The 13,923-nt window shown below is 46.5% G+C and overlaps 1 pseudogene; it reads right to left on the reverse strand.

Annotated features, from left to right (window-relative positions):
* Positions 1-2,150: 2,150 nt before the first annotated feature.
* LOC101962806 (histone H3.3A-like) lies at positions 2,151-12,756 on the reverse strand (annotated as a pseudogene).
* Positions 12,757-13,923: the final 1,167 nt, after the last annotated feature.

A 13,923-nucleotide genomic window follows, 5' to 3' on the forward strand; every position in this document is an offset into this window, starting at 1 on the left:
GACCCTCCCACCCTCCCTGCCTGCTCACTGCATCAGTGCAGGGCTTGGAGGCTCACCCAACACCATCAACTCTCCGCTTACCTTTTCTTTCTGTCTGTGTGCAAAGGACTTGGGATTAGATGGACCTGGTCCCAGTCTCAAATCAGCTACTCAAATCCAGCCCTGGTTACACAAGACCTTTGTGCCTCAGTTTCCTTAGCTGCAAAGCAAAGGCAGTAGTTCTCATCACAGAGGGTTGTTGAGAGGATTGAATGAGATGGCATGCCAAGTGCTCATGAACTTTTTATCATGATTAAAACTTGCATAAGAATCCCAGGAGAGTGCTGGGGATGTGGTTCAAGCGTTTGCACGCTCGCCTGGCATGCGTGCGGCCCAGGTTCGATCCTCAGCACCACATACAAACAAAGAGGGTGTGTCTGCCGAAAACTGAAAAATAAATATTAAAATTCTCTCTCTCTCTTAAAAAAAAAAAAGAATAAAAAAAAAAAGAATCCCAGGGCTAGGGATGTGGCTCAAGCGGTAGCGCGCTCCCCTGGCATGCGTGTGGCCCGGGTTCGATCCTCAGCACCACATACAAACAAAGATGTTGTGTCCGCCGAAAACTGAAAAATAAATAAATAAATATTAAAAAAAAAAAAGAATCCCAGGAGAGAGGAAGCTGCCTCCACCTTACAGATGATGGCACTGAGGCTCACAGAAACCTGGCAGTGAGCAGCAAGGGTGGGGCTTTCTATTTGGGTGACAGGCATGATCGCCAGGCTGTGACAAAGGGCATAAAGAAGAGAACTTTCTTCTGCTTCAGTCCAGATTTGTGACAAAATTGGTATGAGAGATGAATTTCTGTGGAGCTAAGGCTTGGTGGTCCACATGTCACCTGATCATGTGTCTGAAGAGGTCACCTTAGTGACACCCGTTGTGATTTTTGCTTTGAAATGGCCTTTCTGGGACTGATATCTTGTACTCCTTCTGGGTACTGCTGGAGGCTGTAAGAGTTGTTCAACTGACTGCTAGGCATAGTGGTGCACAGCTGTAATGCCAGCTCCTCAGGAGACTGAGGAAGGAGGATCACAGGTTCAAGCAACTTAGTGAGACCCTCTCAAAATAAAAAGGGCTGGGGATGTAGCTCAGTCATAGAGCCCTTGTCTAGCCTGCTACTTCAGTCAGCTCTTATGTGGGCAGGATATTGAGCCTCTCTGGGCTTCTATTTCCTCACCCAGAAAATGAGGATAGTGGCAGCACTTATGTTGTTGAAAAGCGTCAATGAGACAACACAGGCTGGCACATAGTGGGCCTCCACACAGGACAGCCATTCTAACCATCACTTGTCAGCCACCACAAGCTCCCACTGAGGGAAGGGGCACCGTCTCCCTGATCACAGCGGTAACCCCAGGTCCTGGAACGGTGCTTGGTACATAAAAGACATTCCAGAAACATGCACTGGGACAACTGATCCCTGTGTCCTTTTTTGGGGCCTTTTCCTCTCTTTCCTCCCTCCCAACTCAAGCAGATGGTCAACACACCCCAGGCTTCCTTGAGTTGGAAGCAGAGGAAAACGGATCAGTGGAAAATGCAGAGATATTTCTGACTTTGAGAAGGCCTAGTAGATGGTAGCCAGAGTCCAGAGGGGACAGAGCAGAATAACTGCAAGCCACAGCATGACCCTGACTCAGCTGAACAATTTTTTTTTTTATTATAATGGTGCTGAGCATTGAACCCAGGGCCTTGGGCAGGCTAGGCAAGGGCTGTATGTCTGAGCTACATTCCCAGCTCTTTTTATTTGAGAGGTGCCAAGAATTGAACCCTGTGCCTCACCCATGCTAGGCAAGTGCGCTACCATTGCACTACAACCCCAGACCAACTGTTTTATCTATAATTGTTATAAAGTTGAACTGCTTGTTCACTGAAACATTTTGACTTGCATTAATGCTTTACATCCCGCATTTAAACTAAAAATTTGCATACAAATGAAAATGGAAAAACAGCCAATATCTGATTTCTGTCCCCTATTTTTCCACTCACAATCATATATTTAGGTACCTTTTGACCCCATGGAGGGGGAATAAAAACATCTAATGTACAGAACTACCAATAACAGGAAGAAGAGAATTTTTTTTTTTTTTGAGAATGAAGTTTCTCATCATAGTGAATTCTTAAGCTCGTTCTCCACGTGTGCAGAGTGCTAGTTGGATGTCTTTTGGCATAACTGTTTCACGTTCAGCATGGATAGCACACTGGTTGGTGTCTTCAAAAAAGCCAACCAGATAGGCCTCACTTGCCTCCTGCAAATCACCAAGAGCCACACTCTGGAAGCGCAGATCTGTTTTGAAGTCTTGAGCAATTTCTGGCACCAGATGCTGTAAGGGGAGTTTTCAAATCAGAAGTTCAGGGGATTCTGATAATGTCTAATTTCACAGAGTGCCACAGTACCAGGCCTGTAACGATGAGGTTTCTTCACCTCTCCAGTAGAGGGCGCATTCTTGGGAGCGGCTTTTGAGGCAGTTGTTTCCTGGGTGCTTTACCCCTGGTCCATTTGTAGGCAGACTGCTTTGATGAGCCATGGTAGAAAGACCTCCTTAATTACCTCACTTCTCCTGCTCAGTGAGCTAGAGGTGGCGCTGGCATTAGAGAGACAGTGGTGGTGGATGTGAACACAATTCAAAAACATTTTTAACCTTTTTTTTTTTTTTTTTGCAGTTCAAGGAATCGAACCTAGGACCTTAGGCATGCTAGGCAAGTACTCCACCAGTGAGCTACACTCCCAGCCCTTTTTATTTTTTATTTTGAGAACAGGGTCTGCCAAGTTGGCCAGGCTGGCCTCAACCTTGCAATCCTCCTGCCTGCAGGGACTGGGATGGCACATGGGCTGCAATGCCTGGCTGAAGCCTTTCTATTAAATTTTTGTTGGTTTTATTTTGCTTTGAGACAGGGTCTTGCTAAATTGCTGAGGCTGGCCTTGAACTTCTTGCCTCAACTTCCCAAGCAGCTGGAATTACAGGGATGAGCCACTGTGCCTGGATAAATACACTTTCTTGAAGAGCATTGCAGCACTTGTCACAGGCATGGTTGTGGAAAGTTTGCAAAAGGTGAGCCTGAGCCAGGAGAGGTGGCTCAGGAGGCCGAGGCAGGACGATTGCAGTTCAAAGGCAGCCTCAGCAATGGTGAGGCTCACGCTAAGCAACTCAGTGAGACCCTGTCTCTAAATAAAATACAAAATAGGGCTGGGGATGTGGCTCAGTGGTTGATTGTCCCTGAGTTCAAACCCCAGTATACAGCACTGGCCCCGCCCCCCAAAAAAGGTGAGCACCAGGGATGCCATATACACTGTTGCCAGTGTATGAAACACCGTGACAAAGCCACAGTCGTGAATACCTGACACAGTCTCTGGCCTGCAACTATGTTCAGCGATGATTACTGAACAATGATACTGATGACTTTGAAAGAGATTCCATATGTCAAATGAGGAAAAAAGATGCCCGAACTTTTGACATATTTTTTTTTTGTACTGGGGATCCAATCCAGAAGTCAGAGGTACTTAACTACTGAGTCACATCCACAGCTCTTTCTTTTATTTTTCATTTTGAGACAGGTCTCACTAAGTTGCTTAGGGCCTCACTAAATTTCTGCAGTTGGCCTCGAACTTGTGATCCTATTGCCTCACACTCCTGAGTCACTGCAAGTAAGGCACACACACTACCATGCCTAGCTGGGCTGGGGGTTGCATCCAGAGGTGTACTCTATCCCTGAGCTGCATCGCTACATCCCTGCTCCCATCTTTTTTTTTTTTTTTTTTTTTTTTGAGACAGAGTTTCACAAAGTTGCAGAATTGCAGAGGCTGAGCTCAGAATCTGTGATCCTCCTTCCTCAGCCTCCTGAGTCATTGAATTGGGATTAGGGGTGTGTACCACGTGCCCTGCCCTCAACTGTGTGTGGTGTTTCTGTTCACAAAAAAAAAAAAGTACTTTTTTAATGTGCACATAGCCTTTCATATGGTCCATGACCTAAGAATGGTTTAACTTTTTTTTTTTAACCAGTGCTGAGGCTGTTATTTATTTGTTTGTTTGTTTGTTTCATTATTTATTATTTTTTGGAACTGCTGGAAATTGAGCCCGGGGCTTCATGCATGCTAGACAAGTGCTGTACCACCCATCATCTCCTGTGGTAACCTTTCAACCAAAACACAGCACCGCAGGTGGAGATTGAAGGCTATTGTTGGTTGTTGATGTTGCTTGTTGTAGCCGGTACAGGTGTTCTGGTAATGCTACTATGCTTCTTAGTTACCTTGAATACATAATTTTTTTTTCACTATATTAAGAGTATGTCATGTTTTTTACTATTAAATATTTATGTGTGAATAAGTGTGTAATAAGAAAACAGTTACCAGGTTGGTAGTGCACATTTCTGTGATCCCAGTGACCCAGGAGGATTGCAAGTTCAAGGCCAACCTCAGCAACTTGGTGAGAGCATCTCAGAATAATAAAAAAAATAAAAAGGTCTGGGAATGTAACTAAGCAGTAGAGTCCTCCTGGGTTCCATCTCAGTATAGTGCAAAAAGAGAAAAAGAAAAAAAAAATGATTGCTTATCAGTGACACCTCAATTCAGAGTCAGGGACAATGGTGGTACAAGCAATCATGGATTTCCTCAGAGTGTATTGAAATAGTGACACTTGGGGCTGGGGATTTGGCTCAGCTAGTAGAGGCTATGCCTTGCATGCACAAGGCCCTGGGTTCAATCCCCAGCACCACCAAAAAAAAAAAAAAAAAAAAAAAAAAAGAAGAAATAGTGACACCTTTGCTCTCTGATGGTTTGATGTACACAACTTTGGGCATAAAATCACTAAAAATATTGTATAAAAGAGCTTTCAGTGTTGTAATCCCAGTACTCGTGAGACTGAGGCAGGAGGATCACAAGTTCAAAGTCAGCCTCAGCAATTTAGTGAGGCCCTAAGCAACTTAGCAAAAACCTGTCTCAAAATATAATATAAAAGGGGCTGGGGATGTGGCTCAGTGGGTAAGTGCCCTTGGGTTCAATCCCTGGTACAAAAAAAAAAAAAAAAAAAGCCTTCACTGGGTTTGGTCCCCAATACTGCAAAGCAAAACAAATCCTTCAGGCTATGGGTATAAGATGGATGAGAAACATAATGAATTTTGCGTTTAGGGTTCTATCCCCAGGATATCTCATTTTGCATATGCAAATATTCCAAAATCTGAAAAAAAAAAATCCAAAATCTAAAGCACTCTGGTGCCAGCATTTTGGATAAGGGATGCTTGACACCGCAGGGTTACAGCCACCTGGGCCTCTTTGCTGGGCAAGGCCAAGCCTAAACAAAGAGGTCATTATCACTCCTTCCTGTCAGCAGCTGGGGCACCCTCTGCAGAGGCCACTGTCACCTCTCTCTGGTTTCACTGGTCCTGGGAGCCTGATGACCATCCAGTTTCTGGGGTGGAGATTCTGGGCCCATAGAAGCCCTATCAGCTGGCAGGGATTTGGGACAGGAGGTGCTGACCCTGAGTCAGAGCCCCAGTGGTAACAAAGGCACTTTGATTGGGGTCATTAAGATCACCATGCTTTGATGGCCTGACCCTAAGCCAAGCTATCCCATGGGCCCCCCTTGACTTCCCGGCCTGACCTTGCACCAACTCCCCAATGACAGGAGAAGGCCTGGGAGGGCGCTAATTAGTGCTTCCTCTTCTGGATTCCAGGGCTTTCTCCCTACCCCCAGTCAGTGAAACCGGTCTTTCCAGAGACCAGCCCTTGCCCTACCTCTTCACGTCCTCCAGATCCCAGGGTTCAGCTAAGGCCAGTGTGACCACTTTCCCGGGGGCTCCTGGTCCTGCCTGAGGTGGAGCTCATCCATGGGAAGCCTTGCATGTGCTGGTGCCTCTGGGAATGCCACCTGTCTTACTCGAGGCATAACAGACCCCCTCCTTCCTTTCCTTTCCCTCCCTCCCTCCCACCCTCTCTCCCTCCCTTCCTTCCTCTCTCTCTTTCTTGATTTCTTCTTTTCATCCATTCATTCATTTTACTCCTACCTTTTAAGCACTCGTGTGTTCATTCATTTGTTCATTTATTCATTTGGCTTCTGCCAGGCACCTTTTCAATGGTGAAAAGGAAAGTGGGCCTGGGGCGCATGGGGACTCAGACTCCTTGAGGTCAGGAGCATATCAGACTGAGTGACAGGCAGAAGGCAAACAAGCACACCTGCTACCTAAATGTCAGGTTCTAGCCCATAATGAACATGCAGCATTATCATGAGCCAGGTGTGGCAGTGCACACCTGTAATCCCAGAGACTCTGGAGGCTGAGGCAGGAGGATTGCAAGTTTAAGGGCAGCCTCAGCAATTTAGCAAGGTCTTAAGTATCTTAATGAGATCCTGTCTCAAAAAAAAAAAAAATTAAAGGGGTGGGGATGTAGCTCAGTGGCAAAGTGCTCCTGGGTTCAATTCCTAGTACTGCTACTCCTAAATAAAACAAATTATCATGAACTGGGTGCAGTAGCACACACCAGTAATATCAGAGACTTGGAAGGCTGAGGCAGGGGGATTAGAAGTTCAAGGTCAGCCTAGGCCACTTGGGCCCTGTCTCAAAATTAAATTATAATAATAATAAAAGGACTGGGGATATAGCTCAGTGGTAAAGAGCCCCTGGATCAATCTTAGAACTGAAGGGGAAAAAAAAAGAAAGGAAAAGAAACGCTCAGGAATCTCAGAACAGTAGACAATGACACTAACGGGGCCCTTGCTGCCCCAGCGCCCCTCTGCAAAGCTCGCGTTCTTGTGGAGCTGGCCCTGTCAGGAAGTGACTCCATCAGACCTGGGAGTGGGGGGTGAACCTGGAGGTCATCAGGGAGGACGTGATGTCCACAGCCACCAAAGCCAGGAGGAGAGAGGTCGCATGGTTATTTTTGCATCCTAGAGAGGTCCAGACAAATGTGAGGGAAGCGGCCAAGAGCATCCCATGAAAGCACGTGGGCCTGACTGCCAGAGAGGAGCTGGCAGTTTATTAGAGGGTAGCGGAAAAAGACGAAAATAGTGCCATTTCACTAGTTAAAAAACAAACAAACAAACAAAAACTAAAAAAAAAAAAAAGATAGTCAGAATGTGAAAAGAGAAATAAAAGAACAATGTAGAAGCCGGGTGCAGTGGCACACACCTGTAATCCCAGTGCTTTGGGAGGCTGAGATAGGAGGATTGTGAGTTCAAAGCTAGCCTCAGCAATGGCGAGGTGCTAAGTAACTCAGTGAGACCCTGTCTCTAAATAAAATACAAAATAGGGCTGGGGATGTGGCTCAGTGGTCAAGTTCCCTAGTACAATCCCTAGGATCCCCCCCACCACACACACACACACAAAAAGAACACTGTAGAAAAGAATGGGAAAAGGAAGTTGGGCACAGGGCAGATGCCTGTAATCATAGCTGCTCTTGAGGCTGAGGCAGGAGGCTCCCGAGTTCCAGGCCAGCCTGGAAATTCACAATGAAATTTAAAATGTAAGAGGGCTGGGGGTGCCGCTCAGTGATAGACTATGTGGGAAGGCCTGGTTTCAACTCCCAGCTCTGCAAAAAAAGATAAGAAAAAAGAGAGAGAAGAGAAAAGGAAAAAAAAGTGAAACATTGATTTGCCATGTGACTCATTAATTCCATTTCCAGATCTCCACCCAGGGGAAGTGAGAGCATGTCCACTCAAGCGATTGTATTGGCATGTCCCCAGAGGCATTATTTACAATAGCCCAAAAGTCAAAGTGTTCTAAATGCCTCCCAACTGATGAATGGACAATACAAAAGGTAAACACCCAGACCTGGAATATTGTTTGGCAACAAAACAGAATGAAGTTCTGATAACATGCAGTAACACGGTGAGCCTTGAAAACGTGTTTCAGTGAGAGACGAAAGTCCCCTAAGACTCCAGGTTGCATGATTCTCCTTGTAAGAAATACACGAATCCACAGCTGCCAGGGCTTGGGAGTGTAAACGAGAGGTGAGTGAGGAATGGGCATGGGGCTTCTCTTGGGTGATGAGAAGATCCAGGAATTCATTCTGCACCAGGACACAGCTCTGGGAGTGAAAGGGCTCTTTTCGGTTCTGTTCACTGCTTACTCCCAAGAGCCTAGAGCTGTGTCTGCTGCACTCAGGGTTTGTTGAGGGGACCGTGGGCCACGTGCTAGGTGCATCGGTTCCTACCGCCCTGACCTTCAACTATATCATGGGCCATTTAATAAACAGACAATAACCTAGTGAACAGTGGAGGGGTAAGATAACTCCAGATAACGATAAATGTCATGAAGGAAAGGAAAGTGATGGGGGTGGGGGCCGATTCAGCCTAAGGGGTGCCAGGAGTCTTGCTAAGGTGAGTTCTTTTTTTTTTTTTTTTTTTAACATTCTATTCATTCATTCAATATGAACCTGCTGAGTTTCTTTTCTTTTTTTTTTTTTAATATTTATTTTTTAGTTCTCGGCGGACACAACATCTTTGTTTGTATATGGTGCTGAGGATCGAACCCGGGCCGCACACATGCCAGGCGAGTGCGCTACCGCTTGAGCCACATCCCAAGCCCCTCTTTTTTTTGTTTTTTAATATACCTTTCCTACTTTATTTATTTTTTTAAAGAGAGAGTGAGAGTGAGAGAGAGAGAGAATTTTAATATTTATTTTTCAGTTCTCGGCGGACACAACATCTTTGTTGGTATGTGGTGCTGAGGATCGAACCCGGGCCACACGCATGCCAGGCGAGCGTGCTACCGCTTGAGCCACATCCCCAGCCCAGTAAGGTGACTTCTGCTCAGAGGACAGCAGCTGACGGAGAGTGTGCAGTCACTCAGTGCTGTTGAGAAAACATCTCAATGACAAGGGAAAATGCTTATGAAGGAGTGTCACATAAAAAAGACAGGACACAAAACTTTAAGAGTGATTCCACATTGCTTCCTTGTTTTTTAATTTTTTTTGTTGTTGTTGTAGTTGGTCACAATATCTTTATTTATTTATTTTTATGTGGTGCTGAGGATCAAATCCTGTGCCTCACATGTGCGAGGCAAGCACTCTACCACTGAGCTCCAGCCCCAGCCCAGTTTCCTTATTTTTTGGTCGTGGGGCACCACAGAGCCACATCCCTTTTATTTTTTATTTTGAGTTCAGGGACACACTAAGTTGCTTAGGGCCTCACTAACTTGTTGAGGCTGGCCTCAAACTCATAATTCTCTTGTCTCAACCTCTGGAGCAGCTGGGATTTACAGGCATGCACCACCACTCCAGGCTCCATGTTTTTTCTTTTTTTTTTTTTTAATATTTATTTTTTTTTTTAGTTTTCAGCGGACACAACATCTTTGTTGGTATGTGGTGCTGAGGATCGAACCCGGGCCGCACGCATGCCAGATGAGCGCGCTACCTCTTGAGCCACATCCCCAGTCCATGTGTTTTCTTAAAAAATGTTAAAAGTCTCTGGGCGCAGTGGAACACACCTGTAAACCCAGCGGCTCCAGAGGCTGAGACAGGAGGATTGCGAGTTCAAAGCCAGCTTTAGCAACTTAGCAAGGCACTAAGCTACGAGCAGTGAGACCCTGTCTCTAAATAAAATACAAAGCAGAACTGGGGATGTAGTTCAGTGGTTGAGTGCCCCTGAGTTCAATTCCTGGTAAAGCTTCCCCCACCTCCCCGCAAAAAGTGTTTAGAGTCTGGGCACAGGGGTGTGTGTCTGAAGTCCGAGCTACTCTGGAGCTTGAGCTCCAGAAGTCCCAGCTACCCTTGAGCCCAGGGGTTCATGATTAGCTGGGTAATATAGCAAGACCCCATCTCAAAGGGGGCAAAAAGTCCTTAAGCATTAGAATAGGTTAGAACAAGGTAAAGTATGTCGAGGATGAGAGCCCACATTTCCACAGGTGTTTCTTTTGAAATTTTTTCTGAATTAAAAACATTTTTTGTTTTGCAGTTCTTGGGGTTGAATAGGGACACATTACTATTGAGCTTGCAACCCCAGCCCTTTGAAATTTTTGAGACAGGGTTATGCCAAGTTGCCCAGGTTACCTTGAACTTGCAATCTTCCTGCCTCAACCTTCCCAGGTTGCTGGGATTACAGGTGCGCACCACTGAGCTTGGTTACCCCCACCTTTAAACCAGAAGCACCAGGTAGGTGTGTGTTTGTGGGTGTATTGTGTGTTTTTTTAATCATTCAAATCAGAGAACTTTAAAATTTTTAATTGACAAAATATGTATATTTTTGCGATACACTATATGATGATGATGATGATGATGATGATGATGATGATGATGATGATGATTTTTTGGTGTGAAGGTTTACCGGGGATTGAACTCAGGGGCACTCAATCACTGAGCCATCCCCAGCCCTATTTTGTATTTTATTTAGAGACGGGGTCTCACTGAGTTGCTTAGTAAGGCGCCTTGACTTTGCTGAGGCTGGCATGAACTTGCGATCCTCCAGTCTCAGCCTCCCAAGCTGCTGGGATTACAAGTGTGTGCCATTGTGCCCAGCTCAATATGATGTTTTGGATGATGTATACATTGTAGAATGGATAATCCAGCCAATTAACATATAGATTACCTCACATACATAGCTTTCTCTCTCTCTCTCTCTCTCTCTCTCTCTCTCTCTCTCTCTCTCTCTCTCTCTCTCTCTCTCTCTCTCTCTCTCTCTCTCTCTGTGTGTGTGTGTGGTGAGAACACGTGAAATCTCCTTTCTTAGAGGTTTTCAAATATACCACATGCTGTTATTAGCTACCTACACCACATTGTACAGTAGATCTCTTGAATGTGTTCCTTTTATTTAACTGAAATTGTGACCCTTTAGCTAGCATCTCCTTAATTCCAGCCCCTGCACCCAGCCCTGGGTAGCCCCCAGGCTACTCTCTGCTCCTGTGAGTTCAACTGTTTGAGATCTCAAATGTGAGTGGGCTCAGGCAGCAGCTTTGTTTCTCCGTCTGGCTTATTTCATGTAACATGATATCCTCCTCCAGGTTCATGCAAGTTGTCACAAATAACCATTTCCCATTTCCTTCTTCTCCTTTTTTTTTTTTTTTAGTTGTAGATGGTCATAATATCTTTATTCTATTTATTTTTATGTGATGCTGAGGATCAAACCCAGTGCCTCATGCATGCGAGGCAAGTGCTCTACCACTGAGGACAGCCCCAGCCTCCATCTCCTTCTTTTTAAAGGCCAAATGGCATTCTATTGTGTACACATCCCATATTGTCTCTATCCATTTATCCACTGATGGCTGCTTAGGTTTGTGTATTTGCCTATTATGCCTCAACACACTGATTTCATTTCCTTTAGCTCATCCCTCAGTATCCATGGGGCATTGGTTCTAGAACCTCAGTGGATACAACTTCTGTGGTTGCTCAAGTTCCTTTTCTAAAATGCTGTTGGATTTCCATGTAACCTATGCACATCTCCCTATATACCTTAAGTCATCTTTACATGATGACAGTGCAATACCTAATACAATGTAACCATCATGCAAGTGGTTATTATACTGCTTTTTATTTGAATTTTTTGTTGTATTGTTATTTCTTATTTATTTTTCAAACATTTCCATGGGGGTTGGTTGAATCCACCAACATGGAACTTGTGCCTATGGAGGGCCTGCTGCATTCCCAGAAGCTGGACAGCCGGATCCTGTGGTAGTCCTGTTTTCAAGTTTAGAGGAACCTCCATGCATGCCCTTTTCCATGATGGCTGCACTAAGTCAGTCTCCCACGGTGTGAAGGGTTCCCCTTTTCTCCACACCCCGAGTCTTGTGTTTTTGAATAACTCCCCGTTCTGCTCTTCCCAGGCCCTGACAACCACCGCGCTAGATTTTGTCTGTGAATTCGACCTCTCTACTCAGATGGGTGAATTATGCCAGTTTGCGCTCTGTGACTGGCTGGCGGTTACTTGGCAGAAAGTCTGCGATTCCCCCCTGTTGCTGCCCGTGTCAGGGCCCCCTTCCTTTCTAAGGTGGGATAATATCTCACTGTATGTAGAGTTGTAGCCACGAGATGGTATTTTTTTTAATATATATATATATTTTTGGAGTTGGATACAATAGCTTTATTTTATTTATTTATTTTTATGTGGTGCTGAGGATCAGCTAGCTTTAAGGGACTTCGAGGAGGCTAAGCTGGCACACGCATGCAAACCCAGGGCCTCACACAAGCTGGGTGGGCGCTCTACCGCTGAGCCACAACCCCTCAAGGTGGCTTTTGAGCTGCCTTCCTTTCAGAGGTTGCAGGATTCTCAAGGACAGGGCTCTGATGACTGCCTGGTGGGGTGAGTGGGGACCAGGCTTCTGGCTGAATTTCTTTCCTGCTTGTGGTTCACTAGGCACTCTTCCCTGAACTCATGAACCTGGGAGTCCTCCAGGAGGGGGGACTCATTCATTCTGGGAATGAAAGGCTTCGGCTAAATACCTGCCGCCTTCTCTCTGGGGCTTCGGTAGCCGGGTCAGAGCCTGGGGCTGGTCAGGAGTGGAAGCTAATGATGGCCTGCCGGGGGCTGGCTGTCCAGATGAAACGGGCCTGATTACAGGGAGCCCTGTGCTTCCCCTCCTCAGGGCCCAGTTCCAGTCTCCCAGCACCCCCAGCCTGCCCAGCTGTTCTGAAGCAGCTGCACAGGATGGCACGGCTGAAAAATTGGGAGTAGCAGCTGCCTAGATGCTTTGGCATTGGGGTCTGGAAGGGTGGGATAATGAGTCATGGTGAAGCAGCGAGTCCACTTGTGTCCTCATCTGGGGGTAACTAGTCATACTCACCGTGGCTTGAAGTTGCAATGCCATTGCTGCGTGACAAGCGCTGGATATGGATTCTCACTATTTGTCACATAGTCTTGGGAGGCTGGTATTTTACAGGTGAGCAAGCTGAGGCTTGAGGGCCTTGCCTGGGTCCATGCAGTTGGCAAGTGGCCCGATCAGAATTGGTTCTGTGCTGAAGGTTGGTCCCTCATCCACAGGTTCTCAGTTGGATGGAACTCTCTTTGGTGAGGTAAGGGGGCAGTGGTCAAGCGATGGATATCCACCTGCCTTCCCTATGTGGACAGGGCAGCTCTTCTTGTAGCTGAGGGTTCTGCTTCAAATATTATGTGAAAGCGCCAGCTGTAGTTCAGACCATTTATTTTACAGAGGGAGAAAATGAGATCCAGAGAGGGGCAGGAAGCTGTCCAGGGCATTCTGAGTTGGGATTAGAACCCAGCACTTCTCAACTAGGTGCCATTTCCTGTCCCCACCTGGCCTCCTGGATCCTGTTGTGACCGGCTCAGACAGGAGGACACTCTGGGCTTCACTCTCTGGGTCTGCTGGCCTTGAATCCCTCTTCTGCAGGGACCCTGCTGCTGACTTGCTCTGTGGCTCGAGCAACTCCATTCTCTCCAGTCTCAGTTTCCCCGTCTGTACAACGAGAGGATGCTGAAGCCTTGGCCTACACCCAGACACTGAGCACGGGGGGATGTGACCTAGGCAGGAGGTGTTGAACACACGGGAGGGAGGAGGGCTGTGTTCCAGGAAAGCTCTGCACACTCCACCTTTACCCCTTCTTCCTTTAGGAAATATCCATCTTAGCCACCCACACTCTTGCTGCTGGCCAGGGGACGCCGCTTGGCCTGAGCGTGTCCAAGCCTCTGATGACAGAGTTCCGGGTCCCCGAGATTGCCCTGGGCAGGTGGCTGACCTTCCTTTGCCCCAAGACATTCCCCTCACCCCAGGAATGGTGCTAGCTTTAAGGGACTTGGAGGAGGCTAAGCGGTCAGTGTGCTCACACCCCAACGCTGGCCCACCGCTGCTAACCCTCATGGGAGGCTGGACAGCAGGGACTCCCAGGCAGGGGGAGGCTCAGGCTGCCTCCCGTTTTTGTTTTTTCTTTATTCTTTTTTTAAATATTTTTTTTAGTTGTTGAATGGACTTTATTGTCTTTATTTATTATTTTTTTAATGTGGTGCTGAGAATCGAACC

This window comes from Ictidomys tridecemlineatus, chromosome 11 (assembly GCF_052094955.1).
Source record: "Ictidomys tridecemlineatus isolate mIctTri1 chromosome 11, mIctTri1.hap1, whole genome shotgun sequence".
In the NCBI taxonomy this organism is placed as follows: domain Eukaryota; kingdom Metazoa; phylum Chordata; class Mammalia; order Rodentia; family Sciuridae; genus Ictidomys; species Ictidomys tridecemlineatus.